The sequence below is a fragment of the Phyllopteryx taeniolatus genome, chromosome 9, assembly GCF_024500385.1.
Source record: "Phyllopteryx taeniolatus isolate TA_2022b chromosome 9, UOR_Ptae_1.2, whole genome shotgun sequence".
In the NCBI taxonomy this organism is placed as follows: domain Eukaryota; kingdom Metazoa; phylum Chordata; class Actinopteri; order Syngnathiformes; family Syngnathidae; genus Phyllopteryx; species Phyllopteryx taeniolatus.
In genome coordinates, this window is record NC_084510.1 from 13,782,661 (window position 1) to 13,795,707 (window position 13,047).

The following is a 13,047-nucleotide window of genomic DNA, read 5'->3' on the forward strand; positions in this document are numbered from 1 at the left end:
AGCAGGAGTAGCGGACCATGCATTTTGTATTTGAGCCTCCAGTGGGGATTTACCCAACTTATAAAACAATACTATACAAATTTGCAATATAGTAACAGCATACAACTATGCCACGTAGATCATCTGGAGCAGTCCAGAATGAATATTTATCTAATAATATGACCAAGTAGAATACATCTTACTTATCAGAGAAACTGATTTTTAAATGAATTAATGTGTTCAGATTACCACAGATCTGTTTTGCTAGTCAAACCTGGCTTACTCTGACCAACAAATCAGAGGACAGAAAAATGCCGACATCATCCAGAGCTAGCTCGCTGGCCTTGGGAGGATGAATGTGACATGTGATTGGTTAAAGAAAAAGTCGCATTGCTAGTATGGTTTCAGTTACATCGGTCAGCACTACTGATTCTGAAAGCCCTAGACACATTTGACTGACACTTAGGTATATATAAATCAAGCACTGTGAGGAGGTTGGTTAGACCTGATATTGGTAATTTCGTGGACTGACGTACATCAGCGCATTTACAAATGGGACGTCTGCGCTGGTGTGGGCGTCAACGCAGCCAACATCAATCCTGTCCAATCGAAGCGGCTCCTCTCCCCTATAAATGCAGTGGGCGACCGGCGCACTCACAGTCTTTGATATGGCGGAAGAAGAAACTAATTTTCTTGAGTCCGGCAGGGCAACGCACGCAAAGTACGTTTATTGGCAGACCTCCAAGGGCGAATGATATAAAGTTGGCAAGGGGGGCCGTGCGCTGTGAAGTGGGCACTTGGAGACCACCATGATCGTTCGTTTCTGTGTGTCCCCGCCATAGCTGTGCCACGGGCAGCGGGATGATTAAAAAATAATAACAATAAAGATAATAATAATAATAATAATGCCTTCAATGAATTGATGTCGACAATCATTCAGATGGTTCGATCCACGCTGTTCACGTATTTATGAATGTCTACATCTGATCCATCACAAATGTCTGGGAGCTCACGTGTCTGTCTGCACCTCGATTAAATTCACCCAAATTGCATTAAACTAGCTGCTCCAAAAGTTAGATGTGCACGAGCAGGCGTAAGTTTAGACCGACTTTCAGTCACTAAATTGTCACATGCGCCAGGCGGATGTCAAACGACACATCCTCATTGCGACTGTACGCCCGTCTTCCAAACTGCCAAACAAACATGCTAGCGATCCTTGCGCTGTCTACAAAATTAGAGCCCCAAGAGTTTTTTTTTAATTAAAACATTTTTTTTTTTTTTATTTTCCTCTTGCAAGAACAGGGGAGAAAGGATAGAGCAGACACTTCTGATGAACACACACTAACACTAAACATGAGATGAATTGTGACCACATATATACATTTGTTTATTTGTTTACCACTCACTGCGAATTGGATCGGTGGAACAGTGCACAACTGGTTAGCACATCTGCCTCACAGTTCTGAGGATCCGGGTTCAAATCTGGCCTCACCTGTGTGGAGTTTGCATGTTCTCCCCGTGGCTGCGTGGGTTTTCTCCGGGTACTCCGGTTTCCTCCCACATCCCAAAAACATGCATGGTAGGTTAATTGAAGACTCTAAATTGCCCGTGGGTATGAATGTGAGTGCGAATGATTGTTTGTTTATGTGTGCCCTGCGATCTGCTGGGGAACAGTTCAGGGTGTACCCTGCCTCTCGCCTGAAGATAGCTGAGATAGGCTCCAGCACGCTCGCGACCCTCGTGAGGATAAGCGTTTGGGAAAATGGATGGCTGGCTTGATGGATGTTACTTGGAACAGGGCAAACAAAACTAACCTAGGATAATGAGCCACATGCTGCGTCACCAAGTCTGAAAACAACATTTTTATTTGATCACATGTAGCAGTCTGCTTCGGAGAATTTCATTGTCAAGTTCCTATGACCACTGTCTGTTATCCCTATCAAAATGAGCAGCTTATATAAGCCTCCATCTGTTCATCCTGCGCCAACAGGCTGGAAGACAAAGATGTTGTGAACAACAGACTCAAGATTAAGATGGGAGGACCTGGTGCACTAATAGGTTGTTGAGCAAAATGACAGACTTGTCTACTGCTGTAAAGAAAAGCAAGGAGAGAAGATTCATCGATTTAAGGGTGATGAGAAGGTGAGCGTGCAGAATTTGGAGCGAGAAGTAAAGTATCTGCAGGAGTGAGACATCATGCCGAGACCTGAGTCTGTCATTACATGCCGCACACTGATGAATTATGCATTAGGTCTATCAAAGTGATGGCAACAACAAATGTAGACCTAAATGATAAAAAAAAAAAAAAAATCTGCACCAGCATCACCAGTAAGGATCAGTGTGATACAGTGCACCAAATGTACTTGTCGGCTGGTTGCCGAAGCCATGTCTCTGCTAGATTTCACTGTGAAGTACAACTTGTTTTCCATGACTGGAAGCTCAGCGGAGCTAAAAATAACAGGAAGAGCAGTCATATTGTAGAAATATCCATAAATGTCTTTGAAAGTGGGAGATAGGAGAGAGCTCATAAATGAATAATTTGAGGAATAAAAATTAGCCTCACACAAGACGTTCATCTTTGTAATTATGCCCACATAAAACCAGGTAGGAACATTACTAGCCATGGTCTGGTCATTTGGAATTAATTACAACTACACGTGGATGGCGGCTCAAAAATGTAAATGCAGCAGTGTGTAATATACAATGTTAGGAACAGCATGTAAATCCAAACCATCTTCATGTAAACATAATCAGTGCTTCTTCTGCATTTAATGTAATCACGGTAGGAATTAAACTTCTGTCTCTGCCACCTGATTGAGGCTCAATTACAGTATGGGTTAGCCAACCTGAAGAGCTGCAGTAGCGGACTTATTAAAATAGAAGCCACAGTCGCCATCATTTTGTCCGAGAAATCTATTCGACCTACTGAGACGTTTCTAATAATGAGAACCAGTGAGTGGGGAGAACAAAATTAGATTTCCTCATATTATCAAAGAGCAGGGAAACAATTCCTTGTTCTGTTGAAAGAATTATATTGTGCATTGTAGATTGGTTACAGCCGTGGGTGATGAGGTTTGTGTGAAGCGGGTCTTAGTGGTAAACAGTTACAAAGAGACACAATGTTCCCGATAAAATATCTCCCACGGATTTGCCTCTGAGGTTCCACAGAATTACTCGGGTTTAGCTTAATTTAATTGGAACGATGATGTTAGGTAGTTTGACTTACAAAAGGTACTGATATATGATTTATAAATGACAAGAGTGCATCCATCAGCCACTAAGAACATCAACCACCGGTGCTAAATTAATATAGATTTGAGCTCCACATATAAATAAAAAGTAATTAAAATTAAATAAATTGAGACAGGCAACATGGTTGATACTTGAACTCCTTTACTTGCGGCAGGACCTCATTCCCGACCTGGAGAGGGCAAGACACCGTTTTTTGACTGAGGACCATGGCCTCAGATTTGGAGGTGCTGATTCTCATCCCAGCCGCTTCACACTCGGCTATGAACTGGAGATCACTTGTGACCGAAAGAACGAGATGGCCGAAATGAGTTTCCTCCGCAGGGTGTCCGGGCTCTCCCTAAGAGATAGGGTGAGAAGCTCGGTCATCTGGGAGGGGCTCAGAGAAGAGCCGCTGCTCCTCCACATCGAGAGGAGCCAGATGAGGTGGCTGGGGCATCTGTTTAGGATGCCTCCTGGACGCCTCCCTGGTGAGGTGTTCTGAGCACGTCCCACCGGAAGGAGACCCCGGGGACAACCCAGGACACGCTGGAGAGACTACATCTCTCGGCTGGCCTGGGAACGCCTCGGGATCGCCCCGGAAGAGCTGGAGGAAGTGGCTGGGGAAAGGGAAGTCAGGGCGTCCCTACTAAAGCTACTGCCCCTGCGACCCAATCTCGGATAAGCGGTAGAAAATGGATGGATGGATGAGACAGGCAACATGGTTGATTAAAGTGGTTACCACATCCGCCTCACAGTTTTAAGGTTCTGGGTTTGAGTCTCAGCTTCCTGTTTAGAGTTTGCATGCTCTCCCTGTGCTTGCTTCGATTTTCTCCGTATACTCCGGCTTCCTCCAGCATTCCAAAAACATGCATGTTAGGTTAAGCGAAGACTAAATTGTCCACAGGCATGATTGTGGGTGTAAATGGTTGTTTGTCTCCAGTAGATGTTCGCTATGACTGGCTGGTAACCAGTCCAGCGAGGTATTCCAGCAAGGAGGGGCGTGCAGAGACCTTTGGTGGGGCAGGTGCCCAAAGTTATAAGGGGGCAGTCTCCCCAATATTAAATCCTAAGGCCCATCAAAACTCTGATCAACATATGAGGCTAGGCTCCAGAATTTTCCAAACAATGTTCCATAAATATGTGCAAAGCAGTGAGTGGCTTTGTTTATTACATTCAAATAGTTAGCAAGCAAGCTAATGTACAGTAGGTAACAAAATCGGTCTTTCTTCAGGCCTCTGATTTGACTTCATGACACTTTGTGTATAAAAATGCTAACTTTTGCTTTGGACTTTGGTCTCCACTTGGAACTTGACTCGGGACTTGAGGAAAAAGACTTGTGACTTGCAAAGCAAGGACTTCGTCCCACCTCTGATGGAAATAATCAATTGTGTTGCATTGCATTGCATAGTGACGTTATGTTAAGCTGGGTGACAATATGGCGCCAACACATGTAACTGTCCAGACTTTGTTTTCTATGGCTTTGGTCCAGGGTGTACCTTGCCTTTCACCCAAAGTCAGATGGGATAGAATCCAATTCACCTCTGCGACCCTAATAGAAATACACAATTGACAATAAATGGATGGATGAAATAACAAAGGTAAAAGTGGATTTTAGTATGTCACATACTAGTTACATACTAGAGAAAGTTCACTCCTGGCGTCAGGCTGCTTTAGTTTGATGTTAGAAAAGCTGAGAAAAAGCAGAGAATAAATGGTTTAATGGTCAAAGCCAAAAGCCAAGCAGAGCTTCAGTGTTAGCTTAGAGTAGCAATAGCTAACAGTGTTAGGTTCCGATAACAGACCTATCCTCAAATGTTGGGCTAAGTTGTCGACGAGGGGGGAAGCGTATTTGTGTTTGCCGGTGTCATGTGCCACATTAACTCAAGTATATTTTGGCCTGCTTTCTGATTAAATGCTGCCTCCACAAGTGAAAATCCAATCATTAAGGGTGCTGACTTTAATATTCACCAAAACACAAAATAGGGTGTGTGAAGTTTCTATATTATTTCATCCATGGGGTATTTTGATAAAAGCATGTCACAGGCATGTTATTAAGACAGTTGTTAGACATAGTCCAATAACATTCAACATTTAATAACATTTCACCTTTAAGAGTGGTTACGCTGTTTTTTTTTTTATTTTCACACTTTTATGACTATCAGCAATGTTAAAATGTTACTTTAAAAAACTTCCACACAGTCTCAGCTTCACTCCAGAGAACAAATTAATTCATATGGGAAGTGTTTCACTATAGCACTGTATTTTCTGTTTAATATTTTCAACACTGTAAATTGAACCTGTTGTTTTGAGCAAATACCAAAATACAGTAGCTGTTTTGTAACTGCCCACAAATTTGACAAAATGTTTGGGTCACGTTCAATGAACATGGTGTTTAAGATGGAATGTGAAGGTAGCAATAGAAATGAAACAGCAGGAGCTTTAAAAGCTTTTGGTTGGGGGTGGATTTGTGTCCAATAAGCCATGCAGAGGATTAAAGCATGTTAATGCAATGCCAACACAAAGTGGACACTACACACATACAAGCACACAATGGTTACTGCATGGGAACAAAACAGAGTCAAAGAAATAAGCCATGTTAAGATGAAAGATGACCCATTATTGGTTCTGACAAATGCCTGATACGTACTGACTACTGTCAGAGATCAGAAGTAAATGATGCATCTCTAATCTTAGTTACCGTATTTTCAAGACCATAAGGTGCACCGTATTAAAAGGCGCAGTCTCAGTTACGGGGTCTATTTCTGTATTTAACACATACGTAAGGCGCACCGTATTATTGGGCGCAGGCATGGTAAAACATACGCTAGCTTAAAACATACGGTACCATGCATGCACTCTAAAACAATATTTTTAAAAAGGCAGCGGGAGCAAAACTGTGTTTGGTTGTACTTTATTGAAGTATTTAACAATGTACTCACGTTATGTTTTGATCAATCCTCATCCACAAATCCATCAAAATCCTTATGTTCTGTATCCGAAATGAACAGCTGGGCAAGTTCTCCATCAAACACGCCAGGTTCCCACTTGTCATTGTCGGAGTCAGTCCTGTTGCCGTGCGGCTCCTCAGAAATGATGCCGGCTTTTACGAAAGCTCGAACAACAGTGCAAGCAGACACGTTAGCCCAAGCATCCACAATCCATTCACAAATTGTGGCGTAACTCGCACGGCGCTGCCTCCTAGTTTTAGTAAAGCTGTGTTCACCATCTGTCATCCATGGCTGCCCACCGCTCGCAATTTCACTTTGAACGTCCTGTTTACACTGATGTCCAGCAGTTGGAGTTCCTTGGTCAAACCTCTCGCAATGATGGCAAGCTCCGAGTTATTGCACTCAGTTGAATGGTGACGGTAGAGACTCTTCTCCCGGCTGTTCTTTCTTTCATTAATAAACCAATGGCCGACTGCTGCCATGCGAGGCACTGCCAGGCCCACTGGGAGCAAATTAGGGCTCAGTGTCTTGCCCAAGGACACGTCGACATGCGGACAGTCGTACCAGGGATTCGAACCTGGTCTAACTACTGAGCCAAAGCCACCCCAACGTAATCCCATTGGTATTGCAAGACAAGTCCAGATCTGTGTGACAGACCACCAAGGTCCGCATGCTGTCCTCAGTCACGTCCACCTTCCTCTATATAAGCAGCGTGTCGGCAGGAAATGCTCCCAGTCAGTCAAGCGGAGCGCTCATCACACAACAACATTTATAGATTTTGGAACTCGGTGCACACATAAGGCGTGCCGCATTATAAGGCGCCCCGTCCTTTTTGGAGAAAATCTAAGACTTTTAAGTGCACCTTATGGTTGTGAAAATGAGTTGCTTTCTTTGCTGACTCTTAAAATAATTATGCAATTATTCTTATTTCTGCAAGTTACTGAATTTACTAGCACACATGATCTTAAGGAATCCATATTTGACAAAAATTATTCAATTAACACTCATTACCTCCAGTGTCTCACAAGGCATTCTCTTTTATTTAACATTCCATCACTAAAATACCTCTTTTGTTCTTTAGGCAACATTTAAGCTTATCATAGGAGCACTGTGACTGTGACACCTGTAATAAAAAGACAATTAAGATAACACAATGTTCAGTGGGGGAGAAATTCCCAGATAAAACTGCAGACTGCATAATATTTCTTCAGCGAGGCATCACATTCACTTAAAGATTGGAAGAGAAATTTCGCCAAGTAATGATTTGATTTGGCATATAGGAGGGCAGCCCATCGGAATCAGTCATCATAAGGAGCAACTGGAGCTCACCTGTAAGGACTTTGGAATTGGAGGGTCATGGTTTAAATAAAATGAAATTGCTACAACATGACCTGTAGGATGTGTCACTGTTTTGTAGAAGTTTTTTTTTTTTTTTTTTTAAACAAGGAGTTTTAAATGCAACAAAAAAAAAAGGATGTGTTTTTTTGACAGTGGTAAACACCATTACTGAAAAGTCTTTAGTGAATCCATCCATTTTCCAGAACACTTGTTCTGTTTAGGGTCGTGCATGATTTTGTAATGTGGGAGGAAGCCGGAGTAACACGGCAAAACCAACCACTAGAGCTCATTAATGAACTCCTAATGCGTGTTCCAGATATTTGTGCTTAGATTTTACAGACATTTTAAAGATTAAACAATGTGAAAATATCACATTTAAGTGCATTGAGATTTTAGTTACACTGGATCAGGCTGCAGACTAGTGCTTACACAGTGAAATTAATCTGGTGTGAAATAATGACCACTGTTGTTCCTCAGGACAGAACACAGAGGACACTCGTGCATTGCGACCATGTTCCATCAGTGGTGGGTCCTCTGCAGGCTACATTGTGCACGCCAGGCTGCATAACCAAAAGTGCCGTTTCATCCATGCCACACAAAGTATTGTGCTCGTCTTGCATTCGAAATGTTTAATATCAGATACGCTGACATTTCCTTTGTGATCATTTTTTTTTTGCCTCTGCAAACAGAAGTCCTGAGAGATTTATTAGCTTGAACAAAGGACAAGTTATGCCTGCCACAGCATTGTGCACATATTCTGTCTGGTGATGAGTCTGAAAGCCTTCACCATCAATGCTAGCTCAATCCACACAAGACAAGGTCAAGACGCAGCATGTCCCTGTGGCCAATGAGCTAATTCCCCTAGCTGATTCTCATATCTTTCTACAACCCTGAGCCGCCCACTCTCTTATTTGCATGGTCCCATTCACAGTGGAAAAACAAAACAATAACACTCCAGATAGAACATCAACACACTCTACCTTATTACTTTGCTTCCCAGGTCAGAAAAGAGCCAACTCAGAGAGAAATAGATCCTGCAACACAAAGAAACGGCTTTAATAATCAAACCAAACACATTCATAGCAAATGACATTTCTGGACTTTTTCCATCTAAAAAAAATATAGTATATAAGATAAGTTAATCACACTTTTAATTCTGATTATTTTTATAGCATATTAATTTGCATTGATGGAGAAAGTCATGCTCGATATGATCTTAATTTATCAAAATCAATTACTGACTTTGAGATAGTCCAATGGTACCAAGGCACTGATAACACACTTTCATTATACAACGTTGATTAGATTCAGATTTCCTCCCAAAGCAGTAAAAAAAAAAATCAGGAAGGTAATTGACAGGCACATTTCCCCCCCCCCCCCCCTAGAAATATAACTTGTGGATATTATCTATGCTGTAGCATCAATCAGAAAAACAAGACAATTGCTTTGTTCTTCCCACAAAGGCAAATTCTGTTTAAACTTAGTACACTTGTATGGACTATTATTTGTTGCTACTACTAACTCAGAGTAAGAATAGCACTGAATTGCATAACGTGGAAATAGAAATCAATTATTCACCAAGGAAGTTGTTTTATTTACTAACAATAGTTTTGTAGAAAGATACATAGTATAATTGATACTAAACCCCTCCAAGTCTCAGTTCATGATAAGAACTCAACAGCATTAATTTACTACAGCAAGCTCTTTGGCAAGAAATGGTGTCCCACTAGACAATCAATAAAATAGCTTGCAGCAACTGGGCAAAGCTGATTAAAATGATTTGATTTGTTTATTGAGGCAGCAATCAAATACAACAGTGGATGGTATTCTAATGTGATATACCTGCTTATGTGTCACTAAGTTGAGCTGTTCAGAGATCCTAAGTGACCGTCACCTGACCTCCACTTGATTAGAGAAACCTGACCTCCCCAGAGGTTTGCAACGAAATGCCCCACCTTTTATCCTCTCAGCCCCATTTCGGACTTTGGCGCAGAGGTTCATTTTTCGTTAGTGTGAGGTCATTTGAAGTGGGCTACAGAAAGTTCATTGTGTCCGAATGTGAACAGCTTAACATTCTCAAACACACATTCTACAGTATGTGCATTGTACAGCTATAGTGCATCAGGAAAATATTCGCAGCATGTCACTTTTTCCTCATTTAATTATGTTACAGCCAGGGGCGGTCCTAGCCAATATGATGCGCTAGGCAAGATTTTATATGCCCCCCCCCCCCCCCCCCCCCCCCCCCCCACACACACACACACACACTCCATCAATGATTCATTAAATACATTACTGTGTCGTTACTGTCAAACAAATCATGCGAGTAACCTGCTGTTGACACTTGACAACTAATGGGACAAACCAAAAGTAGCAACAACTTGATCTCTCTCTCTCTCTATTTTTTCCTTTATTTTTTTTCTTCCTCTCCTGTGTTCTGGACATTTTTGGCATGTTTTCAAAGTTCTCTGGCGTCATATCAATAATTTTGCCCTCAGCCGAGGAGGGAGTATTTGATATTATCATTTGTAATAATATTAAATGGTTAAATGGGTATTTCTTTAAATTTTAATCTTTTTTCCGTGTTAAAAGTTAGTTGTCAAATTATTGCAAATATGTGCTGAAATACTGTTTGGTGCACAGGCACAAACAACAGTCAGGATCCATCCCCCCACCCGAAGGTGGAGGCAAGCTAACCTCTTGTCCACCGGGGTAAACCCCAATGTACAGGCGCCGAGCCGGGGGGCAATAAGTATACCCACACATGCTCGGCGCCTCTCATCGTGGGCAACTCCAGAGTGGAAGAGAGTCCAACCCCTCTCGAGAGGACTGGTACCAGAGCCCAAGATGTGTGTGGAGATGAGCCTGACTATATCGAGTCAGAACCTCCCGACCTCACACACCAGCTCAAGCTCCTTCCCTGCCAGAAAGGTGATGTTCAACGTCCCTAGAGCCAGCTTCTGTAGCCGGGGATCGGATCGCCAAGGTCCATGCCTTTAGCTACTGCCCAGCTCACACTGTACCCAACCCCTATGGCCCCTCCCACAGATGATGAGCTCATGGGAAGGATGACACACATTACCCTTTCAGGCTGTGCCCGGCCGGGCCTCATGGGTGCCTTCGAGCCCCACCTCCAGGCCTGGCTCCAGAGTGGGGCACTGGTGACCTGTGTCCGGGCAAGAGAAAACATTTTCCAATGTTTTTATATATCATAGGAGCCTTCTGAGCCGAGCTTTGTCTGGTCGCTCACCTAGGACCAATTTGTCATGGGTGACCCTGCCAGGGGCATAAAGCCTCAGACAACTTAGCTCCTAGGATCACTGGGACACACAAACCCCTCCACCACGATAAGGTGTTGGCTCAAGGAGGGTTAATGCTTGTTCTTATGTACAGACGTAAGAAACGGTTTTGTTTCAGTAAGAAAGTTTTGTTTCCTCAAGGTCATTCAAATTTAGAGGTTCGCCTTCCCATTGCTCATTGTTTGTACAAATACCCAGAACAGTAATGTTTGCGTCAATAGTAGTGCTAGCCCAACAATGTCAATGATGAACAAATGTGATGTGATTGGATGAATTATTTAATACATCCTCAAAGAAGGTGAGCACCAATGAGTAAAGACGCTTCCACTCTATGTTTGCACAGCGCTGACCGCGGGATAGGGCGCCGGACAGCACAGGGATAGGGATGACAGTGGCATGGCACAAGCGTGCATATTTGGCGCTGGGTGTTAAGCGATCGAGCAGCTAAAAGAAGTGTATGGGTTCATCTGCTTCTAATGGCATGGCAGGATCTTTGGTAGTTTAGGGTCGTCAGTGAGCTACAGCTCCATGTAGACAGCTTTGTTACGGTACGCCATCTGTCTTGTATCCCAGAGCGCGGAAGACTATTATACGAATGCTCAATTTTCTCCTCTCTGCTGTTTTCATTGAATAACTCCACCGAAATCTCGTTATATACTCTGAAATCACTCCAGCACCTTCTCTTCTATTGGATGCGCCGAGATGTCATCACAAAATACTGCCGAATGTTCAATTCGGGCATACCTGCTACAGTGGCAGTCGACTACTTTGTGCGACCCCAGCCTCCGCAGCACAGCGCTGCGAAATGGCAGCACGTACACAATAAATGGGTTGGTGCCGTCTGAAAGGACCTTAAGACTTCCTTGAGTAGTTTAAGATTTAAATCAACAGTTGAAGACAAAAAAAAACAAAAAACACTTTCACTTCATCTGACAAACATTTCTTTGTGGCATAAAAGCCAAGGCTCAATGCAATCAATGCTTTATTGATCCTTGAAAGGGCACTTTTATGTGTTTCAAAAGTCACTTAATGACAATTTCTTTGGGACTGTTTGAATGTGAACCCAGGGGGGCTGCTCCAGCAAGAAATGAAATTCAAAGTAAGATTTTTGTTTATATCCGTTGCTCCCAGACATCGCTAACCTTCAATCAATATTGGTATTTGACCATTTCCTTATGCGTCATAAACTCACACAACTAACAATTATGGACAAAGACAAAGCGTAAACAGAAAACTCCCATTGGAATTAAATAAAGTATATGAAGAGTTCAACATTTGCTTGAAAAACTAGATATGCAAATTGGGAAGGGATGGGCTTTATAACGGGGCACAAGTATTTGTCCCCTTGTCAAATTCTTATATATCCATCCATCCATCCATTTTCTGAGCCGCTTCTCCTCACGAGGGTCGCGGGCGTGCTGGAGCCTATCCCAGCTGTCATCGGGCAGGAGGCGGGGTACACCCTGAACTGGTTGCCAGCCAATCGCAGGGCACATCGAAACAGACAACCATTCGCACTCACAGTCACGCCTACGGGCAATTTAGAGTCACCAATTACTATATATATATATTTAACATTGTTGTGTAAAAAACAAAAACAAAAAACAATAAAATGATTTGCAAATCCTTTTTGGCCTATATTCAATTGAATATACTACAAAGAATCACACTGATGAATGTTGTTATTATGTTTTTTTTTTTTTTTTGTGCAAATATGCTCTCATTTTGAATATGTTGCCTGCAACACGTTCCCAAAAAGCTGGGGAAGGGCTAACAAAAGAGATTTCATTTATTAAGGGAACAAAAAAACTATACAAAGTTACCTGGCCCTGTACGAAAAAAAGCAATGGCCCCCTAAACCTACTAACTGGTTGGGCCATCCTCAGCAGCAACAACTGAAATCAAGCGTTTTCTATAACTGGCAATGAGTCTTTTACATCTCTGTGGGGATATTTTGACCCACTCTTCCTTGCAGAATTAATTGATTTCGGCAGAAATATAGGGTTTTCAAGCACGAACGGCCACTGCATTTCAATTGGATTCAAGTCATGGTTAATTCATGTCCCCCCCCCCCCCCCCCCCTCCGATTTTAAACATTAAAGTGGGGAAGCTATGCTAAAAGCTAAGAGTTTGAGAACTGGGGCAATACTTTTTCACGGCACTGTAGAGATAGACAACCATTCACACTCACACTATTACTGAGTGTGGGAAGGGAGTCGAATAAACCAGTATACCATCAGTGACCCACGCTT

The 13,047-nt window shown here is 42.6% G+C and overlaps 1 protein-coding gene across 11 annotated transcripts in view; it reads right to left on the bottom strand.

Annotated features, from left to right (window-relative positions):
- dlgap4b (discs, large (Drosophila) homolog-associated protein 4b) overlaps positions 1 to 13,047 on the bottom strand; it is a 134,328-nt gene that overhangs the window by 95,376 nt on the left and 25,905 nt on the right. For 6 of the 11 annotated variants that reach the window (XM_061784726.1, XM_061784721.1, XM_061784731.1 and 3 more), the window contains exon 2: positions 8,477 to 8,530. The exons of 2 other annotated variants lie outside the window; for them this stretch is intronic. The gene's annotated coding sequence lies outside the window, so the exon portion shown is untranslated. Of the gene's footprint in view, positions 1 to 6,149; positions 7,383 to 8,476; positions 8,531 to 10,578; positions 10,663 to 13,047 lie in introns of those variants that run through there. 3 more of the 11 variants (XM_061784728.1, XM_061784722.1, XM_061784724.1) reach the window with 2 other exon arrangements.